The sequence below is a fragment of the Eulemur rufifrons genome, chromosome 1, assembly GCF_041146395.1.
Source record: "Eulemur rufifrons isolate Redbay chromosome 1, OSU_ERuf_1, whole genome shotgun sequence".
Lineage (NCBI taxonomy): Eukaryota > Metazoa > Chordata > Mammalia > Primates > Lemuridae > Eulemur > Eulemur rufifrons.
This window is the reverse complement of record NC_090983.1, coordinates 21354440-21368986: the sequence shown is the minus strand read 5'-3', so window position 1 is coordinate 21368986 and position 14547 is coordinate 21354440.

Here is a 14547-nt window from a genome sequence, read left to right as displayed (position 1 = left end):
AAAAAGGAGTTATTTTCTGCATTGCAAGAAATATGGACTCAATATGTAAATTTTCTGTAGTGATTAATGTAAGGCAGGTAGTAGTAAATGCTAAAAGAATGGTAAGGCTTAGTAGTCCTATGGGGATATAGATAAAAGGCTTTTGCCTCTTCTGGATTTATAAGGGAAGACTTCATAAAGAGAGTGAGATTTGAGGTAGGCATTGAAGGTTGGGCCCAATTTGGACTGCCCAGGGTCTAGAAAGGTATTCTAAGATAAGCAAATATTTAATATTATGAGCTCTGGAGTAAAATTATTCAAAGAACCAATGCATAGGTAAGATTGGTTGGAATATATTTTTCTCACTCTTTTAGTATTTTCTTTGCCATGTTTTATATTCATTTAGTTATTAATAAACTGTTCAATTCTATCTTATGTATTTGTCAAGATACATATATTTTGTTTAACATACATATAAATATAATGATTTTAAGGGGCTGTGTTTTAAACTGAGTTTGTCTTTATATCTTAGCTTAAATATACACTGAAATCCACAAAAAGAGTATAGTATATTTTAAGTAAAAGGAGAAATTAAAACATTATAAAATGCCTTATTTTTAAACCTATGAAAAGTGTTTATAAAGAAACAATTAAAATGATTTGTTAGAAAACTTCAGCAACAGAAATACTATACACTTTAAGAAACTTTACCTCCAAATAGCTATTTTCATATTACTATTAAATTAAGGAATCCTCTGATTTTCATATTTCTTTAGGAGATATAGCAGGTTTTAAACTATGCCTTATTACTAACTTGAGAAGTTGGGAAAAAAGAAATTAGACTATGTATGTAATTATTGCACTTTAATAAAACATAGTATAAGCCTTTGTCTTTCTTAAAAAAAAAAAAATTCCTGTTAACAAAAGACAATTTCTAGTCAATTTTTCTGCCTCTGGCATAGAAAAAAATATCTAAGAAAATATCAGAAGTGTTTTTAAAATAAAATTTATTTTATGTTAAAAGAGAGACAAAAAATGTTACAAAGCATTTTTTTTTTTATCTTGAGATCTGAGCATATTTATACTCTTTGGAAATCCTAGTGGGGGAAATAGGACATCTAAAGTTCCTTTGCTCAACGTCATGGTAGTCTTCATAACTGGTTATGGATTATATTTATTCTTACATTCATAATCTAATTATTAATCCATACATTTATTCATTCATACTATTTAGTCTGAACTCCTACCATATGCCAGACATCTCAGCTTGATATTCAAATTCTTTTTTACCTGGTCCTGAACCCTGTCATTATTCCAACTCAGGCACTGATATTTCCTAAATTTTCTGCCACACCCATTGCCTGCTTACCTCATTCCCCCTACCTCATTTCATCTGGATTAGGACCTCAGAGGCTCACTGACCTGCAAGAGATAGACAGGAGGAATTTTGGATCTAGTAATTGTATAATCCACATCTTGTTCACTGGTTCGTGCTATGTATGCCTTTAATCTTAGACTGATTTTGTGATAAATCAAGTTAACTTTAAAAAATAGGTTTGATAAATCAGTTTGTACCTTCTATTTCTGCATTAAGGTCACTAAATACTTATTCATAGACTAATGCCACTATTCCTCTTCCCATTTTTAGCTCTCTGGCTTTTGCCTCAGTCTAGAATCCTAATCCTGGGCAATTATAGCTTTGCCTATCTGGCTGGTATTTAGTTTCTCAAATAAGCATATATTTGGCACTGTGACGAAGGGACTATATTGAACTCTGCACACAATAAAAAAGGATATTCATGTTTTTAACCACCAAGGAATTAAATTCTAATAAATGATATTAAAAACAATACATAAGAGAGGAACTATGTATAATTGAAATGTATTGTAAAAAACTTTCTAGAGTGGAGGGAAACACTGTATTTTAAGTATATACATCTTACACTTCTAAGAGTTAGCCAACTGAAGAAAGAAAGGGATTGAGAACCTGGGAGTTTGAAATGTATGAATAGATAATTAGTGGCATAAGTGTCTAAGCTGTTCTGAGGGGATATTGTAGCCTCTTTTAATAAACCAAGATTGTTTATACAAATGCATTCTATGAGTGCTTGATAAAACAAATACAAAAAAAAATCAGTAACGATATAGAAAACCTGAGCAACACTATCAAGTTTCCCTAATTGAGATTTATAGAGCACTCACCCAACAACAGCAGAATACACATTCTTTTAAGTATACATGGAATATCACCAAGATAGTGTATGTTGGGCCATAAAACAAGATCAATAAATTTAAAATGATTTAAATCTTAGAGAGTATGTTTCCTGAATAAAACTGAATTAAATTAGAAATCAATAACAGAAAGATATCTGGAAAATCTCCAAGTGCTTTAAAATTAAACAACACATTTTAAATAACTCAAGGGTCAAAGAAGAAATCACAGGAGAATTAGAAATAATCTGACTAGAATGAAAACACAACATATCAAAATTTGTAGGACAGTGTTCAGCAAGATTGCAGGATACAATGTCAACACACAAAAATCAATCTCATTTCTACATACTAGCAATGTGCAAGTGTACCAACATTTAAAAAAAATAGCATTTATAATAGCTCCCAAAATAGAAATACTTAGGTATAAATCTCACAAAACATGTACAGGATCCATATGCTAGAAACTACAAACCACTTATGAAAGAAATCTGAGAAGACCTCAATAAATGAGAGACTTACAGGATATGTAGTTTGGGAGACTCAATATGGTAAAGATGTACATTCTCCAAAAATTGATATACAGGTTTAATGCAATTCCTATCAAAATCCCAGCAACATTTTTTGTAGAGACAAATAATTCAATTGTGTAAAATATGCAGTTGTATTATTGCAGTTATTGAAATAAGCAGGGCAAAGCTGCTCAGCTAACAGGCCAGGAGTTTTAGGTTTTTGACTGCTGGATCCAAACTCAGGCTGGACCAACTTGTTGGATGGTGTCCCATGATGGAATTCTTCTGTAATAAATTAAGTATCAACAGAGTTGATCTAGATTCTATTATGGCCTAAGACTACTTGTACAGTAGGACTAATTCTCCAGTTAGTTACTGCATGTTTTGTGGGCCCTAACTCTGTAGATTGGGTATGGGGAATACCGAGGACACAGTATCTACCTTCTGTCTTCTTATTTTCCAAGAGTGACTTCCCTAATGTTCAATTGACTACCCTTTTCTCCATATCCCCATAATCCACCATACAAAAGGTGAGATCACCCTAATTTACAGGAAGCAAGAGCAAATGCCAACTGTATTATGTCCACACTTGTATTATCACATGGTGCATTATCATGGAGTTTTCCTGTTCTTATATTAAAAAATGATTGTTTCTAAAACTCCAATTTAATAAATTCATTTGAGCATGCCTTTAGTACAAATACCTACTCCTCATGACCCAACTAATCCTCATGACCCAACTAATCCTCATAGCTTTAGAATTGACCACAGCCGAAAAGAATCATACCTGGAGCACTATATTTAAGTAAGATATGACCTCTAGTGGAAACCGTTTCTGATGGAATAATCAAAATCCTACCTCCTTGATATGTAGATAAAAGGAGTTAATTATATTGATTAATATTTAGCCAGCATTTTATAATTTTCAAATTGCTTTCTGATATTTTTCTTTTTTTTCCACATTTTTCGTATTACCTTGATTATCCATAAATGTAGGGAGTATATGTGATTTGCCCATAGTCATGTAAATGTCAGAATTAGTTTATGAGCCCCCAAAATTAATAAATCACTTTCTATTTCTTTTTATATTACAGCTAGGCTAATATATTCATTTTAAAAATGATTATTAATTTCATTTTAATATAATAGATGGAATGTTAAATATATTTATTTTTCAAAGCGACAATTAAATCCCATAGAATTAAGAATTACTATATGAAGAAATTAAGCAGACTGGCACCAACTAATATGTACAAAAACTGCATTATAAGTTATTTAGCTGAACAAAAGAATTGCTAATTACATAAGCCTGAAGATTTGTTTAGAATAATTGACACACTTATATGCATCAGTTGATATTTCTATCATGTATAAATGGTGCTATAAACAAATGATAAAACAAAGTCATATAAAAGTTGGTCTTATAATACAGATGTCTAATGGCATATAAGTCATCCTTACCAACTTTCAGCCATGCTGACCAGTCATGTAATGAAAATGGATGGCACCTGAATGAGAAAACAATTATGTAGCTATCCGAAGAAGGGTGGTCATACCCAAAGGATGAGCAAAATACTTCAAGCAAAACTAACAGCAACATAATGAGCTAAGAAGTGACAGGCACAAACAGGAGCAGATCATGTTGACTTGAAGCAAGCAGAATTTGAGCTGCTTCGCTGCTTCACTGCTTCATTTAAACAGAAGAGTACGCTCAGCATGAAACTAAGAGACAGCTTATAGAGAATGACACCCTGCAAGTACAGCTGCTGCTAACACCCAAAGGATAGAATATACAGAAGGTATATTTGTTTATTTATGCAATTTGTGAGGAAGTCATTGCCTGAAATGATTCAGCTTTTACACCCCACTCTTATGACCAGGAAGCATCAAAGTCAATAGCTCAATCACACAATGCAAAAGATATTGCCACATAGATATTATTTAATGGAATAGCTGAAGTCATTTTAAAAGGACTGCTTCCCATATATCACTTGTATATGTATAAATAATTTGCTGATTGTGGTTTTTCTTAGGAAAAATACTCAAAACTAAATACTCTAAGCATAATTGTAATGGCACTGCCCGTTCAACCCCAATTTCTGTTTTGGAAATTTTACCCACATTGAGCCCAGTTCCAGATTCTGGCCAAAAAAAAAGAAGATATCTAACTTTAAGGGAAAGAAATACTGTCTCCATAAATATCCATATAGCTTTGTAAAAAAGATTTGCTTAATAGAAAAACAATGTTTTCTCACATAAAATCCAGACTTTGTTTAAGAAACATATTGAATTCAAAGATAAAGTGTAGTAAAAAATAATAGGATGTGCTTCTTTATTGAAATACTGGTAGTTTTAAATTCTTGACATGAATAATTGGATATGTCATATGTAAATCTACCAAGGAATAAAACAGAGGTCATAAAATATAAAGACATGATAGGACATATTTATAACCTCATAAAACAAACTGACATGTTAATATCTTAAGCTGACCACTTTGCTGTATTTGTGTATTGGCCTTCACTACAAAGTTCTGTCTCTGATTTGAACACATCACACATGAGAGGTGTAATAAAAAGCACATGGTATATGAAGGATACAAATGCCATTATATTTATGATACGAACAAATCAATTTGGGAAGTAGGTAGAAGTTAAGCAGATAGAAGTTAAGAAAAATTAGTACAATATGATGCTATAAATACAAAGAAAAGCATGTGTGTTTTTTTTTCAAACTTGGTTTTATATTTCTTACAGAAATAGTTTTCTTTAAAGGCATTAATTAGTTTTCTGTTTGTGTGATTTTATGGGGCAGAGTATCCATTGTGGTGGCAGTAAAATGCATTGTGCCCTAGTATAATTCATAGTAATGATGGTGAGGAACACATGCCAGGTGACATATTTTAATGGACTATTAAATGAATGACCAAGAAAAGAGAGAAATTCATTTTCAATATGAAAGGAATAGGACATTGAATAAATGAAGTGGAGGCGAGATAACAGATTCTTAAAAGATTCTTAAAAATCTGCTGTTATATTATTCTGGTCAACAGAATGATCATATTTAATTCACTAGTTAGTTACCGATCAAATATGAGATCCTGTTACAAGTTATTTGTCTTATACTTCAATTATTATTTAGATAGATATTTCAGAAAGGGAAAATGCTTTTCCATATTTTTTAAAGAAAATTAGGGAGCAAGTAGAAAATAACTATTATTACCATTAGAGCTTCTGTTTCCATTCATTGGATCTGAGATCTGACTGATTTTCTTACATATTTATGACTGCTTTGGTTAAGTACTCTCCATTCTGAATTTTGCTATCTGTATTACTGCTATAATAAAAATGAAATAAAATGGATATACTTTATTTAAACATATCAATGGAGCAAAATTATTTTCATGATCAAGAACAAATTCAAACACAGGCAATACAACTAAGTCATATATTTTAAGGGTCATTACAATGTCCTGCATGACTCTGAATATTTATTTTTCAACCAATTCACTATCTTACTCATGTCTTTTCTTATATGCACCAAGATCTCTGCAATCAGAATAACTTCTCTTGGAAAAAAAAGGGCTTTATTATGGCATTTATTTAGTATTTATTATCATATTTAGAAAGTAAATATTTAAAATATGCTCTGGTGGAATGACATGTTATCCCTATATCAAAACATCACATATACCCTATAAATATATACAACAAGTATATACCCATAATAATTAAAATTTTTTTAATAGAAGAATGGGAGGGAGGATGCTAGTTGAAAAGAAGCCTTCTCAGGTGTCCTCATTTCATAAGCATGGATTGATTAATTAAATTAGTTTGTTGTTCAACAAAGCCTGACCTAAGAATAATGAGGTGGAGAAGCCACTAAGTTTAAATACGTGTTAGAAACAGTAGCAAAAGTTGTCAGGGGATTAGTGAACAGCATGGACTATGATTAGGTAGATTTCCATGAAGGAGGAGCCAAGGTTCTAGGGCCTTATTCAACGCTAGTTATCAGGAGCCTTCCCTAGTCATTGGTTATCTGCACATTGCTGAGTTGTCCAATGCCCCAGTTTCTTGGTGATGTCTGTTACCTAGGTATGACATGTGGAGCATCTTTGGACACAGGGTGAGATTTGGGTCTAAGACTGAAGCTCTCAGATGAATCTTGTGGCCTTTTCCTGTGAGATCTGGCTACCTTCTCTAGGAAATGCAATGGAGTGATACTAAACTCTTTCCTTTTCACAGGGCCTGACAAACATACATATCCCCTTCCCACTTCAAGGAAATCTTTCTCATTCTCTCTTCTGGTCCTTAAACACTTCATGCAGCTTCTTACAGACGTAACCAGTGTGAGCTTAAAGTTTCACAAAAGTAAAACCTTTGACTTCAGGTAGTTTCTGATTTCTGTCCATCCAAAATCCCAGAAATGAGGAATTACAAAATCTGTTTCCCTGCTTCAGTAGAAAAATTAGGGGGAAATAACCAGTATAAATACAAACTAATATTTCAATAAATTACCCTGCCATAGAGGAATAACCTCATATTGACATCACTAGGAACACTGGTGATAAGGAAATTAATTCCAAAATACAATTTTAAAAGAAGTACCTAATGGTTAAGTTCTGACAGAGTTTAGTCTGATTTGTACATTGTGCATGTAACTATTTTAAAGACATGGAATTAAATCATTTTAATACATTATTTTATGTGTTATATTTATTTAAAATAATAAAATTATACACAATCTGGACTGTTAGGAAAATCAAGAATGGCCACTGTATTCAGTATAAAGAGATATTGAATAAAGACGGGGATATCTTGGCCACTGAATCACAGGTACTTAAAATAAGATAGAGTAAAATAATAAGGAAGCTCTCTTACCAATGCTGTTTGCCCTTTCTAGTTTTGTCTGCCTGGTTTTTGTGTATTTGTATGTGTGTGTGTGTGTGTGTGTGTGTGTTCCCATATTTTATATTCTTGTTAAGTAGATTGAAAGTTCTGGGGTCCAGAAAGAAGGAAGAAATCCTTTGAGTAAATGGAAAAGTTTGACTAATTGATAAATGAAATCTGTGTTTAATTTGTGTCTACCATTTCCAGTATTTTCATTTCTAGGGAGGATATTCATAAAGAAATGTATCCTGACTTAAAGTTCAAGCCGGGTTTAATTTTCTTCCTTTTAGAGTTTCACAGCACTTCAGTACTTTCCTGCCAAACTTCCCCATCTTTCACCCTTGCCTATAGTTGTTACAGAATTTCTTGAAGAGTAAGAAGAAAAGAAAATAGTAGACACACCAGGGACTCAGAAATGAGACTGTACAGATAATTCTATACTGTCTGGCTTTTAGATGTTGAAAATAACTCAGCGTAAAGTGTTACCATAAGACTTTTATTCAATCCAGAAGGGTAAGGACTATATAGCAGAAAGAGGGAGACAATTGGGAACTAACTTTCCAAAAACTAACTTCTTGTTTTACCATTTTGTATAAAGTTATTTCTGACAGACTCCGATAGTAAAAACAAATAAAGTCAAGAGAAATGTTGTGTACTTGACATGTTGTGCCAAAAGTAAAGGTCCTCTGATAGGCTTAAAATATTTTCTCACATTTTCTTTACCAATAGCTCATATCCTCATTCAAACATTTAAAAATGCTCACTTTTGCTGACATTTTAAATTAACACAATAGAGAGATGAAACCCTCAGACTGATACCATCCAGGATGATAATAAAGGATTTATCAATTTAATACTCTTGAGGAACTTTCATTCCTAAGAAAAGGAGTGTGAGAATTATGTCAGAAATTTAAGTTGACAATTATACTTTTATATGAGAAAATAAAAACTAAAATACTGGCTGTTTCTGTAGTTCCTACAGTGAAATTAATTATTGTATCCTTTTTGTTGATCATGTAACTCTTTCTCTTTATAGGTAATTGAAATCCACATAAATCTTATAAATAATAGATTCAGAATTTTAAGATGAAGTCCAAAGGGAAGGATAGTTTGAGGTTTAGGTATGGGGAAGTAATCGTGTCTCTTCAGAGATCATGAAGATTTGTAATTTCATTAAAAATCACAAATATTTTACTGAGTACCTATTCTGAGCTACTACTGTTTGGTCATGGAATATGGCAGATAAGGCGAGAGTCCTCATGGAGTGTATAACTTTAGGCGTGACTGGCAAGTGCAAGAGGGAACAAGAACATAAATAATCAACCTACATTCAGCTGGTGATTACTGCTATGAATGAAATAAACAGGATGATGTGACAGAGTGATGGATGTTATGGGTCCATTTGGCTTCCTACCCCTTTACTGTCAGAAGATACTGAGCTATGAAGGAAAGCTCTGAGCATGAAGTAACAGCTGGGTTGAGATAACTTTTCTCCAGCAATCCAGTCCCTGGATAATCTAAGGATTCCCACCCCCCTCATTTCAGCCATGCTTTCTCTTATTTGTGCTATGCTTGCTGAGCTCCCTATTCTGCTAGAGCCAAGCTGCTCTGGTTAGAGATCTTGCCTTTTGCCATGAACTTTTCCCATTCCCGATTTTCTGACTATGATCTCTTTCAAAGGGTTGACATGAAAAGGAAAAGAGACATAAGATTTGAATGTATCAGTGTGGCTACTTGTGACAGTATTGTATTAAACTACCTGGTAGAAAGAAGTTTGAATAAAAGATTTCAGAAGTGGTTTTTGGACTTAGAATATGTAAGGTTATATCTCATTATCAACTTACAGATAACAATGAAGTTGATCACAACTATCTTTAAAGCTAATTTATTTCCTTTTATGTTTAAAGCTTTTTTATCTTAGAAAGATATGCTTCAAAACAACCCTGTTGACCTTATATATATATGTATATATATATGAAATAAAACATTAAATGGTTACTTGATGATTTTAAATCACAGAATTTTTACAAGCTAAAGTTCCTTTTAAAAAATGTTCTAACTGCAGAACATTAAAAAAGCAACATCACATGATTGAAGCTATGAGCTTTCATTCCTTCTTACTCAGGTCTGAGGTTCAGGCACATGAAGGATTGACTTTCATAGTTCCACATCATAAGACACAGGTTCTAAAGCATAAGTAACCATTTTACTTAGTCTATTAACTTTTAGAAACCCAAATCAAGTGAATGAACTCAGCAATGTGACATTTTACTTCTGGTTCTTTCTGTCCTTCATAATATTTAGGGAAAATAATATTTTAAACCAATTTAGACTATGGCATACACACTACATACTCAGATTGCACGGAAGGCAGGCAACAAGCCTAAACTCTTAAAGTAAAAGAAAAGTTTGGGCATTATGAAAGAAATAGGCCAGGTGTGGTGGCTCATGCCTGTAATCCTAGCACTCTGGGAGGCTGAGGCCGGAGGATAGATTGAGCTCAGGAGTTTGAGACCAGCCTGAGCAAGAGCCAGACCCAGTCTCTACTAAAAATAGAAAAAATTAGCCAGGTATGGTGGTGTAAGCCCATAGTCTCAGCTAATCGGGAGGCTGAGGCAGGAGGATTATTTAGCCCAGGAAATAGAGGTTGCAGTGAGCTGCAATGATGCCACTGCATAGATTTTATTTCGATATCATACCCTTCACTAAATGTTCAATTAAATGCCATGGTCACAAAGAAACTATAGTATGATGAAGCATTTTATATTATTTTTGGTAATATAAAACAAATACATGCTTTCATTATAAAAATGTTTACTTTTGAAGCCAAACTTTGGATGTTACTTGAGGACTTTGCCTGGCTAAGGTGCAGAATTCTCGTTGGTTTTAAAAATACCTTCTATATAAACTTTTATAAAAAATCTAGGAGTTGAGGGAAATTCCTCACTGAACTTGGATGTTATGAATTGCAGTATGGGGGTTAAAATAGATTTCACTTAAGTGCATGTTGAAATTTTAGATTTAAGTATTAATATTTCATAAAGAATTTTTATTTCAGATAAGCTCATGATAAATTTTATTATATATTGCTTCAATTATATAAATATTATTTAAAATCTAGATCTTACTAAGGGTTAAAATGTTAATAAAGTCCACTATTCTCCTTCAAATGTAGAAGATAGATAGATCAAAAAAGATTTTTTTGACTCTTTTTCTTCATATTCACTCAAAAAATATCTTACTGCTGCCTTTCTCTAAGTGTTCTATAATTCCATTAACCACATTTTATTGACCTGCATATTCATACAAGCCTGAGGTTTGGAGGTGAAATTTTATATTCAATATCAATAGTATTAAATAAAATACATCAAAGGAAATAAACACCCCAAAATGGCTCACCAAAAGGAAAACTATGTGTTAAAACACTGTCCTCTTAGAGTTAGCGTACATATGGAAAATATATTTTAAATGAAAATGTATCTGACTTAGGAGAGTAGATAAGTCTGTTTTACCGCAAGTTGAAAGTTTAGAGAAATACCCATTTTTCAGTTACTAGAATAATAAATTAAATCAAAGGAGCAAGGAAAGAGAAGAGAGGAAACAAAGGGAAATAAAGGAAAAACAGGAGGTAAGTTAAGAAAGAGCTATTGCTTGTGAACTAACTTCTTCCTACAAAATGATAGGGAAACAGAAAATTGCATCAGGCTTCAGTGTTTATATTTTTGATGGAAATGTACAAATCATTTTCATCCTTTGCAGTGCTGTCATGCTCCATCACTTTAGTCCATTTTCACCTTGCAAAGAAATTCTGAATGGGCCTTCCTTCTCTGGGAGCCAATTAATCTCTCACAAGCCTGCACTTGCAGCCTGTCTGCCAGGGATGTCTCACACCTTAAGCCAGTGACTTGTGAGCAGATTTCTTCCCCTCTTGAGCAGTTCTTTCTTCCCTTAAGCTATGTGAAGACGTGGCCTTTCTATTTTGTTTGGGAAACTGTGTGAGTTATAATATATCATTGAAGAATTGCTCCCTCCACACCACCACCATAAAGGAATATAAAGTACTCCCAAATAATTGAATCAGGCTTTAATGACAATGGACAAAGCCTGAATATAAATTATGAAAGTGTATAATATTTTGGCAATATTTATTATAATATGTATTTAAAGACATACATTACTATATTATATGTTCTCTATGTATATTGTTAGATTATTATTGTGATAACACAGATAATACTCATAATACTGGAAATTTGCCTAAAAATACTAAAATTGAAAATAAAATAAATTTTAGTTTAATTAATGGCATATTCTGTATGTGAGTATTTTAAAGGTGAGAGTATAATTATTTAAACGTTGAAATGCATCAATTAAAGAAAGTAAAAATCCTACTCAGGTTTACTTCTATTTAATAAATTCAGTCTTTTAAAAAGTCACAACTACTGAACTATGTGATGCTTATGTTAGTCACCAGTGGATGTCTATTTCAGTACCAGTCCAAAGGAGTTACAAATATTAATTATATCCTCATATTTTGTTGATGCTGTTCACAGATCATCTTTCTTCCCCTCTTGTTATCTTTGTTGCTTTTATTTACTTTCACTTATTTTTCTATGAAGTCTTTGGTGGATTTTTATTTTTTTAGCATATTTGACAATATTTTGATGTTGGCTTTCCTTTTTATTTTCTTTTTAATTAAAAATGAAAGACCTCCCAGCAACAATGTAATGTATGTCTTTAGAAAGCAGAAGACATAAGAGAAAATATCACAATTATTTTGTGAATAATTGAATGTATATTCCAAAGTATTTTTTGTGTTCTAAATATCAGGAGAGTGAAAATAGAAGGAAAAAACATTCTGACAAGCTATATTTATTTTTGTTTAATTAAGACAAAATATATTGGATCATTTCAGATGCTTTCATTCATTTCTGTATACAGATGTTTCCATTTGGTGTCATTTCTACTCTATTTGAATAACTTTCAGCATTTCTTGTAGGAAAGATCTGCTAGCAATGAATTTTATCAGCTTTTATATATCTGAAAATTTGTCTTTTCCTCATGATTGAAGGTATTTTTAGCTGAATATTGAATTTTCAGCCCTCAAAAATGTTATTCTGCCTCCATAATTTCTGTTAAGGAGGCTGCCATTTGTATCATTGTTCCCTGTGTGTTATGTTTCTTTTATCTATAGCTACTTAGGATTTTTGTTTTAAGTTTTGCTTTTGACAGGTTGATATACTTCGGTGCATTCTGTCTATTATTAATCATGTTTAGATTTTGCTGAGCTTTTTGGATCAGCAAAATGTATGTTGATTTTTTTCATTAAATTGGGAAACATCTTGGCCATTATTTCCTCAAAAATGTTTCTGCCTCTTTTCTCCCTCTCTCCTTCTCTCTGACCTCTTGAAACCTAATTAGACATATGTTAGACTTAGTGAAATCTTTCCACCATGACTGATATTGTATCCATGGTTTTCAATATTTTTTTCTGTTCTTCATATCAGATAATTTCTATTGTTCTGTCTTCAATACTGCTACTCCTTTTTTCTGCATTATCCAATCTGATATTTTGCTCACCTAGTGAAATTTTTATTTCACATATTATACTTACTCATTCTTCCATGGGCCTCTTTTTTATGGTTTACATTTACCTTATGAAATTCTCTATTTGTGCACCCATTATATCTCTCTGTTCCTTTAAATTTTGAACATACTTATAATAAATCATTTGAAGTCTTGGTCTTTGCTTTCCAATATTTGATTCAGGATTTTTTTTTTCTATTACTGTTTATCTTTTCTTCTGTATGGCTTGCATTTTTCTACATCTTCATATATGTAGCAATTTAAAAAAATTATTTGCTGGATGTTGTTAATGACAAATTTTAAGGAATGTTATTTTCCTATAAAAGGTAGTAAGTTCTGTTCTAGTGAACGGTTTAATTATAGGCAGATCATTGTTGCCCTTTCATGCTTGGTTTTATTCCTTGGTAAGGCAAGTCTACTTTTTGTTTTGAATTTAATTCATGAAAATGACCTTTACTTCTATGACAGGGACCTTCCGGAATTCCCAACTGAAAGTCTAAGGTACTCAGTGAGTTCTTTCACTTCAGCTAGGATTAAACTCCAATGTTTTCTAGCAGTGACTAACCTCTGATATCATTGTTCAGCTCTCAACTATAGAATAGGAAATCTCTGGTAGGCCTGGTAGAATCTTACTCTGTGGAAATGCCATCCTAGAAGTTGGCCAAAAATGCATGGTGACTTCTCATGCAAACTATTTTCATTCCCAGCTCAGCTCCCCTTTCTCAGGTACCCTATACTGCAAATTCCAAACAACTCTGCAACCCAGGCCTTTCTCACTGCTTCTTAGCTCAATGAGACTTCAGTTCTACTGGGTTCTACTTCTGATTTAATAGCAGGAAAATGCTTCCAAGTAGAAAGTCATGGAGCTACAAAGTAGAACTACCATTTGACGCAGCAATCCCATGACTAGGCATCTACCCAAAGGAACAAAAGACATTCTATGAAAAAGACATCTACACTAGAATGTTTATAGTAGCACAATTCACAATTGCAAAGATGTGGAAACAACTCAAGTGCCCGTCAATACATGAGTGAATTAATAAAATATGGTCTATGTATACCATGTGGTTCTACTCAGCCACAAAAAACAATGGTGATCTAGCACCTCTTGTATTACCCTGGATAGAGCTGGAGCACATTCAACTAAGTGAGCTATCACAAGAATGGAAAAACAAGCACCACATGTATTCACCATCAAATTTGTATTAACTGATCAACACTTATGTGCACATATAGTAATTACATTTATAGGGTGTCGGGCAGGTGGGAGGGGGGAGGAGAGGTTGGGTATATTCACACCTAATGGGTGCGGTGCGCACTGTCTGGGAAATGGACACACTTGAAGCTCTGACTCGAATGGGGCAAAGGCA